We start from the raw sequence: 10,391 nt of genomic DNA on the forward strand, positions 1-10,391 counted from the left end.
TTTCTGCCCTCCTTCGTTCCTCATACTGGAACAAGAGAAATTGCGCCTACTGTGTCCAGTAAGGGCTCTCTGTACTTACATCCACCGCTCCGGCCAGTGGCGTAAGTCTGAGCAGCTGCTGGTCTGCTTTGGCAGTGACAGTAAAGGGATGCTGTGTCGAAGCAGCACATCTCTAATTTGATAGTGGAAACAATCTCTCACTATGCCTCTGGGCATAGGAGCTTATTTCACTAGTGGTGTCACCTCCGCAAAGGCTTTGTCCAAAGGGGTACCCTAACAGGATGTGTGTGCTTCAGCAGGGTGGTCTACGCCACACACATTCATTCGATATCACAGCCTGGATATATATTCCACCCCGGGCTCGAATTTTTTTATACAGGCCATACCCTCAGTATGATGGAGTGGGTATTATCGTTCCCACAGCATGTAGCACACGCAATATTGAGTTCCGTATGAAAGGGAACATCTGGGTTATGGATGCAACCCAGTTCCCTCAGAAGGGAACGAGATGTTGTGTAGCTTTGTCATACTGGGGCATGCCTGTGAATTGCGTCTTTGCTTCAGATAATAGAGGTTGATGGTGCAGTTCACAGGTGCTGTTTTTATATCATGCAACAAACTTAATCGCTATGTCACCTGGTCACAGCAGGCCTATAAATAGGCATGCTGTTACACAAGCTTCAGATACTGGTCACATGCGAGGGCGCTTCCCACAGTGTGTAGCTCACACAATGCTGAGTTCCCTTTGAAAGGGAAAGTCTGAGATGGAGCTGGGCTGGAAATTTTGCTGTAGCATGTAGCTCACGCAACGTCTCTTTCCCTTCTCAGGGAACAGGGTTACATGCGTAATCCAGAAGTTTCTCCTTGCAGCAACTTTCCAGCACAGCTCCATCTCATAAACCACACAAAAGACCCGAGTCTGACCAAAAAATGGAAAGGGGAGACACAAATTTTTCTTTTTTTCCTCAACCTTTGTGCGGGAAACAGGGTCACCATGGTGCACATGCAATCCTGATGTACAGGCATTATCCACTCCATAATCCCTCTTTCCTTCTCCCAATCTTACATGCACTATATCTTACAATAAAAATGATTTATTATAGACACACTGTTTACACTTTCACTTTGCCTTTAGTTGTGGAAATTTTATAGATTTCATTATGATTGTTCACTATAAAACAGTTCAGAGTCTCCCTACTGGGAGTTTTTTAGAACCTGGAAAAGTGGCACAAACCTGGCATGGCACACCTCTGAGTATTGCACATAAGATAAGATAAGATAAGATAACCTTTAATGATCCCACACTGGGGAAATTCCCTCGTTACAGCAGCTCAATTATACATGAGGAGGAAACTCTTATTGTGGAGTGACGTGTTATAGTAGGGGTCTGTCACTTAGCCTGCCAATAGGCTGAGGTGGAACAAGAGTTGGGTTCAGGTCGCCTTGGGACCTTCTGCTGATGGCTATGAGTTTTTAACATAAAGGCTTTCAATTGGGCCACATCTGATACCAGGCCCTCCATCTACTTTGAGACCAGCTCTGAACTCTCTCTTGGCCTTATGCTTTGGGCTTCATCCCTCATCTTTCCTGCCCACTTAGGGCTAGCAGCCTTCCTGGGTTGTGGTGCTTGGCTCATCTCCTTACTGGGGTCTATGTTATGCATTAGCATTACTACACATGAAATGTCCACTCTGACCACCACTTCTGTAAGATTATCAATGCCCAGAAATTGAAAACAGAGCTGATATCCATCTCCAGCCTCCAGGGGGCTGAAACATTCACTATTTTCCCCTGGGGCCACAGTGAATAGTATGATAGCTCATCTTCAATCCACCACTAACAGAGCTAAACACAGAGATTAGCTTTGAATAAATCAGATTTTCTGCTAAACCAACAAGCTACTATGATGCTTCGCCGGTAGTCATTACTGATTTTCTTTTATAGTGTTTCAGCATGTGACAGCTTCATAGGGATGTATCACTGTGGTCCACTTTTGGTGGAGGCTCCAAACTCCTTGTGAAAAGTAAGTGCCTTATTTTTCTAAAATCTTGTACATTAATTAATTGACAAAATTCTCTGTAATAATGTTATTAAAGAATTAAACAAATATGATATTTGTATATGTGTCTATACTTTCTTAAAATAGCCAATTCAGACTCGAAAGTCTGAAGATGTCACGTCGCAAGACGTAAGGGAGTAGAGTACGGAAGCAGGTGCAGGAAAAGACGTATTTATTTATTAAAGGGCAGGCAGACAAATCCAAATGGTAATCCAAAAACATAGTCAAGACAGGCAAAGAGTCGGGCAATCGGCAAACAGGCATAAACGGGGAAAAGCAGGAATCAAAGTCGCAGTCACAGAAAACAGGGTCAAAACACAAAACAAGAAACATGAACTCGTACTATGAACTGGAAGCGGAAAAACCAGTGTGCACTAAATGGACTAATCTAAAGTTTAACCTAACTAAATTTATCAAGGAACATAACACACAACAACATCTCTAACTATACTAACTATAGCTATCAAGGAACATAATTTAATTAATCTAATGTAATACTCCGTGCCGTGTACTGGGAGGCACGTGGTTTATAAGCAAATATAATCATTGTTAAGTGCTGGTGGCTGACACCAATCTAGACACACGCTCGAACAACAGCCAATGACAGAACAGGGAGGAGACAGAACAGAACCAAAACAAATGCACGTGTCCACAGTAAACAATGTCACAGTTGTCATTAATCAAAGAGTATGCGCTCGCTGAGCACTCGTGCACGTAGCTCGTGCATGCGCGCGCCCTCTCATCTCTCAGAGCGTGCTGCCAGAAGTGGAGATCATGACAGAAGAGAAGAGAACTGTTTCTCAGAGCTCGATGTATGATATTTGAAAACTATGTATTAATCTGATTCTGCCACAAAGTTCATTATATTCTTATAACAGCACGCCTGGAAATGTTTTACTCCTCTTTTGCAACAGTAATTTGCCAACTATACTTTAAATTTATTAACCCTTAAATGCATAAATGTTTCACCAATCATTATTACGTATTTGGGTTATTAGCGACCCGGAGTATATATCTAACGCAGATAGATATCTAAACTGCCCAGTAGTATAAAACTGTCCTACTGTTTTATTAACAATTACAAAATAATAAAATAAAGCATATTTCGTTATATTTTGACATTTTATTTGTCATCAAACTAAATATACACTGTAAAAATCACACACTAACAATTCACGTGCTAAAGTAGTGAAAGTATTGTAGCATTTTTATTCAATCATTTCAGTCAACTAACAAAATTAAAATCATTACAATATTTAATATTTTCATAATTAAAGTCATTTTATCATGTATAATTTTCATGGCTTAAAAGAATATTATCAAGTAATATTATAATAGGCAAATGTGGCACCTTCAGCATCTGGCTCATATTTGGATATTGGATCATTCAATATGTTATTCTCAATAGGCTTCTTTCTCGTGTCCATAATCATCAAAATCAATATTTTGTTGGCTGACAGCTTCATAATCAGATCCACCAACAAACAATGCTAATATTTGACTGGAAACTTGTTCTGCAGTAAATTGCTGAGCCATGTCATGTTTTGTAATGTTTCTTTTATGTTTGGGGTAGTTATGATTGACACATTACACCACCATTGTTTACCAAACATTCCCACCTTAAGGAATAAAAGTGAATTGCACTTAGCCATGAGAGATTTAATATTGTTGCACAGAAAAATATACAGTTCCTGTTCAAAAGTTTACAACCCCAATGGCTCTTTATGCATTGTGTTGCCTTCTTGAGCATCAGTGAACGTTTGCACCTTCTGTAATAGTCACTCAGTCGTCCTCAGTGTGAAAAGATGGATCTCAACATCATATAGTCACTGTTGGAAAGGGGTCAAATATGCAGAAGATGCTGGAAAAGTAAAGAAAGTGCAGGACCTGGAGGATTTTTCTGAAGAACAGTGGGCAGTTTAACTTCTCAGGACAAACAAGGGACTCATGAACAACTCTCACAACACAGAAAAACAGTCGTGGATCATCTAGGTAATGACACACAGTATTAAGAATCAAGGATATGTAAACTTTTGAACGGGGTAATAAAAAAAAATTCAGCTATAATCTTGTCTTGTGGACTATATGTAAGCATCTGTTATGTGAAATAGCTTGTTCAGGACAGTACTAAATAAAAAAAACTACATGGGGATTTTTTTGATCCTCTTATTTGGTTAACAGGATTAAGATTTAGCAGATTCAGCAAGGGGTTAGCAAACTTTTCGGCACAACTGTACTTACACTACTACATAATTCTGGTCAGTAGCAACCCTATCAACGTATTTACAATAAATTAATTATAAAACAGATATTACTTGACAGTTTTATTATTTGTTTTTCTTGTTATATTGTTGATAATAAATAGATTGAGAAATACTAAGAAGGTGGAGGTCTAATGTGAAAAAATTTACAAGTGGGAGGGTACTGGATGATGTCTCGGGTCACTAATGACAACCCGAGGTATGTGTTCAGGGGTTAATAAACTACATGCCATACTTTTTTCCTTTTAGAACTTATGTTATAACAGCTATAAACATTCGTTCCCTCTCAAGCTTCTCTTTTATATTTTTCTTGAAGTTAATAAGAAATGAAAATGCAGCTTGACATGCTACCAGGAAACCACTTTCATGTGACTGAAATCTACAAGTTACAGCTTTACCTCTGACTGCTACAAAGCACTGATACTTGAGACTCCTTCCATAAACGTTAAATAAATGTAATCTTACGGAAAACACTGTTAAATAATACCCTATTTTTAGAGATGTCCTTGATGATGCCTTTCAACCTCCATAAACAACGTCTATGATAGATGTCTGCAATGGAGGGTAGCTGGGCACCACTCATGTGCCATACCACACTGAGATGCAGTTCGTCAGTATACTCTTGATGGTACAGCGATAGAAACTAACTAGTATCTCAGTAGATAAGTGAGCTTTCCTCTGTCTCCTGAGGAAGTACAGCAACAGAAGTTGCTGTCATGCAAGATGCTGTTCACCTCAGGATGGAGGTGTTGATGGTCCAGGTGAGGTCGTCAGACGTGTGGAAACCAAGAACTTACAGCAGGCCATCTAGAAGTTCAGCCCCACTGATGTAGATAGGGGTGTGCGTGTGGGTCTTCTTGGTCTGCCAATAGTCCACAATAAGCTCTTTCATCTTCTGGATGCTGAGGGACATTTTGTTATCAGCACACCACATTGCCCGGTGAATGACCTCCTTTCTATATACCATATATCTCATCATTGTCGTCACTGATCAGGCCTACCACTGTGGTGTCATCTGATTATTGATTTTCAGCCATGAACAGGTCCTGGGTGAACAGAGAGTAGAGGAGAGGGCTAAGCACACAGCCCTGTGGGATTCCGGTGTTCAGTAGAAGGGTGGAGGACATGTGGTTGTCAAACCTAACAGACTGCAGTTTGTTGGTGAAGAAGTCCAGGGTCCAATTACAGAGGGAGGTGCTCATGCTAAGGTTGGTAAGCTTATAGACCAGCTTGGATAGGTTAATGGTGTTAAAGGCTGAGCTGAAGTTAAGATTAAGATAAATAGCATCCTAATGTAGGAGTTGCTATTGTTCACGTGGGTCAGGGAAGAGTGGAGTGCCATGGTGATGACATCATCTGTTGACCTGTTGGGGCAGTAGGCGAACTGATATGGAGCAGGCAGGATTTCAAGTGGCAAAGGATCAGCCTCTCGAAATACTTGATGATGATGGGTGTGAAGCAACCAGACAGAAGTTGTTGAGGGTCATGGCCTTGGAGTTTTTTGGCACTGGCATAATGGTTACTATTTTGAAGCATGGGGGGTGGGTTCTGGGGGATAACCACTGTTTGGGCTAGGGACAGGTTGAAAATGTCCATGAAGACCTCAGCCAGTTGTTCTGCACAGGCCTTGAGCTTTATGTGGCTTCACTCTGCTCAGGGTGGAGCACACATCACTGGTGGAATGTGAGCCGCAGCTCACTACATGGAAGCTCGGCTTGATGGTCCTGTGTTCTGTATTTCCCTGATTGAAGTGAGCATAGAAGATGTTGAGCTCTTCAGGGAGAGAGGCATTACTGATTGAAGGGGTAGTGTTGATACTGTATACTTGTAGGCAGTGAGTGTTTGGATGCCCTGCCACATGCATCGAGGGTCAGAGTTGTTGAAGTTGTCCTCTACTCACATTTTATACTTGTATTTTCTTTCATGATTCCTCTTCTCAGGTTTGCCCTGGATGAACTGTAGGCTTCCTGCTCACTATACCTGAAAGCAGCATCTCGTGCCCTCAGTAGGAGGCTGAAAGTGTTGATCTATTCTTGGACTCATGCAAATCATGCAGTTTCATGACACTGCACATTGAGTGTGTGTGTGTGTGTGTGTGTGTGTGTGTGTGTGTGTGTGTGTGTTTCACTGGGTATATCTGTCTCTTTATATAACTGTGTGAGGAGGATCGCTTTCACTTCTTATTTCTGTGTTTGGTCATATTTTGCATAACTGGCTGAAATAACCCTTCCAGATTAAGAAATTAAATAATCCAAGAGGAAAGTGATTCACAATGTAGCAACACATGCCAGTTCTGCTTTTTTTTTAAATAAAAACAAGAACCTTGGATTGTTGTAATATGAAATCAGTCAAAGAGGCAGTCAAAATAAAAGATGTAATGGTTTATTGGGCCAAGGGGTGTAGGGAAGGGGGAATGGATATTGGGTCATATGGGCTCTTCCATTAGTTCATAATCTGTAGTAGTCGACATTTGTAAGAAAAGCAGATCAGTATTAAAGCACCTGTAAAAACCTAGCTAGAAACTACACAATTAATTATTGGAAATAAAAACAAGAACAGCTTAGAAAAATCAAACAGAACCTTGGATCAAAACTAGGAACCTGTGAGAAGATTATTTTAAAAAATTATAACTACATTCTGATGGCTCAAAATTGCAGCCACAATGGATTAATCCAAAGTGCATTTCAGCAGAATGAGACACGATTGAGACAAACTAGACATAAAACTATGTCCTGAAACAAGACCACACCTCTTCTTACACACGCTCCCAAACACCAGGTGACACTGACTCATCTGTGCTCAGGCAAGGAGTCAAAGACATGACCTACATGCTACATCATCTGCTACGAATCAGTAAGACTCCTCCCACTCTTCAGAGTGAGAACTCAGAAGGGTCCCTCTGTAGCAGTCGAAATTATCAGCCATTTAGAATGAACCTCATTTTATAAAGCCAAATCCACAGTTTTTTTCTTTATTGCATAATCATTGACACATATGTAAACATGAACAAGTTGTACAATTTAATAATAAATAGATAGAATAAAAACATGAAACCTGTATTAAGGATTAAGCCATGAGTTTCCCTGAATTATGCAAGTACCTTTACTATGACAAGGCCTTGATTCTTACTTGGACTTGATCATCACTTAAGAAATGGTGGCAGAAATATAATGCTGGACACATTCACCATTCCAGGTGAGAGACGAAACCTCTGTAATTTCTCTATTATCTCTATTGTAATTTAGTCTTATCACATCTACTTCTGATAAAAGCCTAAAAAGTTATTGATTTGACATTAAAATGAAACAAGTCTCATGGCCATTAACAATGACGTTTTTAACTACCTTTCTCTCATTTATTTTACAAACAATGGGCCTCATTTATCAAGCTGGATACAAATGAATATATTTGTAAATTGTTCATACATGTGTTTACACAGGAAATCTGGAGTTCTATCTGCTCTTCCTAGTTCACTGGGTCAGGGATATTTTATATTATTTCCATTAATTAAAGAATGTAAAAAAATAAGAAAGCAAGCCAAGAGAAATTCATATTTTAAAACAAATAATACTAATCATTCAGTTACGATAAAAGAAATACAGCTGTATAATTGTAGGATGTTCCGGTCTGTCTGCACATAACCATAAACCATGCCTCAGCCGATGGAGGATTTAGCACTCTTATTTAGTGCACTTATTTCTAATAAGATATATTATTAAATGTATTAAATATATTTACTGGCATAGAAGTGAGTCAAAATAACTTCCACGTCTAGCTTTCAGCCTTTACCCTGAACTTGTGCTCTCACCTGTTGACCTTTTATGGCGTTTTTGTGGGCGTCACTACATGAAAATGAGCTATGTCAGGAACGGGAACTTTATGGGTGGTCAACATGAGCATGTGCATACTTTCAGAACTTTCGGAAACTTGTGGAAACCCCGGCGGAAAATTTTTGTTCAGTTTAGCTTATGCAAACTTTTACACACAACTTAATAGACTGATAATATTTCTTAAATGGCCGTACACTATATATAATATAATGTACCTGACTTTCTAGTACCTGGATGTTTATGATCTAGTAAAGCTTATTCATTAGGGAAACAAAGCTACACTACAAGCTACATGGATAAAGTAGCTTTAATTTCATTGAAGCTAGAGTCCGGATTGGTTAACGTCTTCTGCTAATTACAGATAGTAACTAAAAATAAGTGACAGTTTTCTTTAGCATGTTTGTAGTATTCCTGAATTGAAAGTGTGAGAAAGTTTTGGATTTGGCTGTAGTAAGGCCATAAAGCTTTTAATAGGATTAACACATTCTCACAGTTTAGTGTTTGTCGGGTCTGCCATGATATGCCATAAGTGTATATTGTGATACATTTTCATCTAAGAGTTGCAAACAAAAATGGTACCTTAGCTAATAAAAAAATTAGTATGTAAACAAGCCAAGGCTAACCAACTTGCAGTAGCAACTACATTTTATTCTCCTATTTTTTTTAAAAAAAATTTTTTGCTGTGGCACTCACTTGTTTTAAGTTAATACATATGATGCTAATATATTTCCCCAAAGCCACTTTTATTACTCACTTGCTATGTTACCAATTTGCTAATTGATACAGGACATTAAATTTGCCATTTGTTCTAGTTGTGTCTTTAAAATCAAGGCTAAACTAGTGCTTTAAGTCATAAAGATTTGCTTTGCAACCTTGTTGCATTATTATTTTTTTACTTTAACCACTAGAAAACCACTTGTGTGACTTGTGCAGTACACCAGGGGTGTCAAACTCATTTTAGGTAACAGACCATGTTACATGTAAAAACAATCAGTTTAGTGACCAATAATACATAACCAACCTCCCATAAATTTATGTTATTTTGGAGTTGACTCTGTAAGAGCTCATTGCCATTTTGTTTTTTAAATAAACCGATCAGTTTGTATTTTCTTTTGTAGTATTTTGACCAGTGATTGTTTTCTTTGCCTATCAGTGGTTGAAATTCTACCTTCTGATTAGCAAAACAACATTGCTTTGAATAATTATTAAATTAGCAAGGCACTACAAATGTTCATTGATAAATACAGGAAGACCTTATCATAATGTTCTCGCAACTGACATGTTTCACCACTAGATGTCACTGTGCTATGCATGCACAATGCTCTAAAGCAGTGGACACCAACCCTGTTCGTGGAGCTCTACCTTCCTGAAGACTTTAGCTCTAACCATAATCGTGCCCACCTGACCATCTAATCAATGCCTTAAGAAGTTCGTGATCAGCTAAAACAGGTGTGTTAGATTTTGGTTGGACTATAAAGCTAGAGTGCTTTGCCTCAAATATTTTACAGGACTTAAAGGACTTTGTCTGCCTATCACTACCCCAAATTTATTCCCACATACTGAATGCTTACTATAGCTCCTCTTTAAAAATAAAATAATTTTTCTATTTTTATTTTATTATTAGTTTGTTCCTTTCTATATATTTTACCAAATGTATTCATTGTTCCCATTCCTTGGTTTATACTGTCTTGAGTAACTGGCACCAGAATTTCCTTCAGGATCACTAAGGTTTATGTTTTCACACCACACACATACACTCATTATCCTTAGTAAGTAACTTGTAGAAATGACAGAACACTCTTCCTGAAATTAAAATGTAAGTCTGGGTCTTTTCACTTTCACTAAAACAAGTCAAGTCGGGTCAATTGGCTTCATTGTCATTTCAACCATATGCTGGTACAGTACACGGTGAAACAAAACAACGTTCCTCCAGGACTCCTTTAGGACCATGGTGCTACATAAAACAATACATGAGACTACACAGATCTACACAGGACTGCATAAAGTGCATGTGCACAAACTTGTGGGACAGTGGTGGCTTGGTGGTTGATGGTCTGGGTTACTGATCTGAAGGTAGGGGGTTCAAGCCCCAGCGCTGCCAAGCTGCCACTGTTGGGCCCTTGAGTAAGGCCTTTAACCCTCTCTGCTCCAGGGGCGCTGTATCATAGCTGACCCTAACATGCTGGGGTATGCGAAGAAAAGAATTTCATTGTACTTTAATGTATATGTGACCAATAAAGA

The sequence above is a fragment of the Ictalurus furcatus genome, chromosome 14 (genome assembly GCF_023375685.1).
Source record: "Ictalurus furcatus strain D&B chromosome 14, Billie_1.0, whole genome shotgun sequence".
Taxonomy (NCBI): Eukaryota; Metazoa; Chordata; class Actinopteri; order Siluriformes; family Ictaluridae; genus Ictalurus; species Ictalurus furcatus.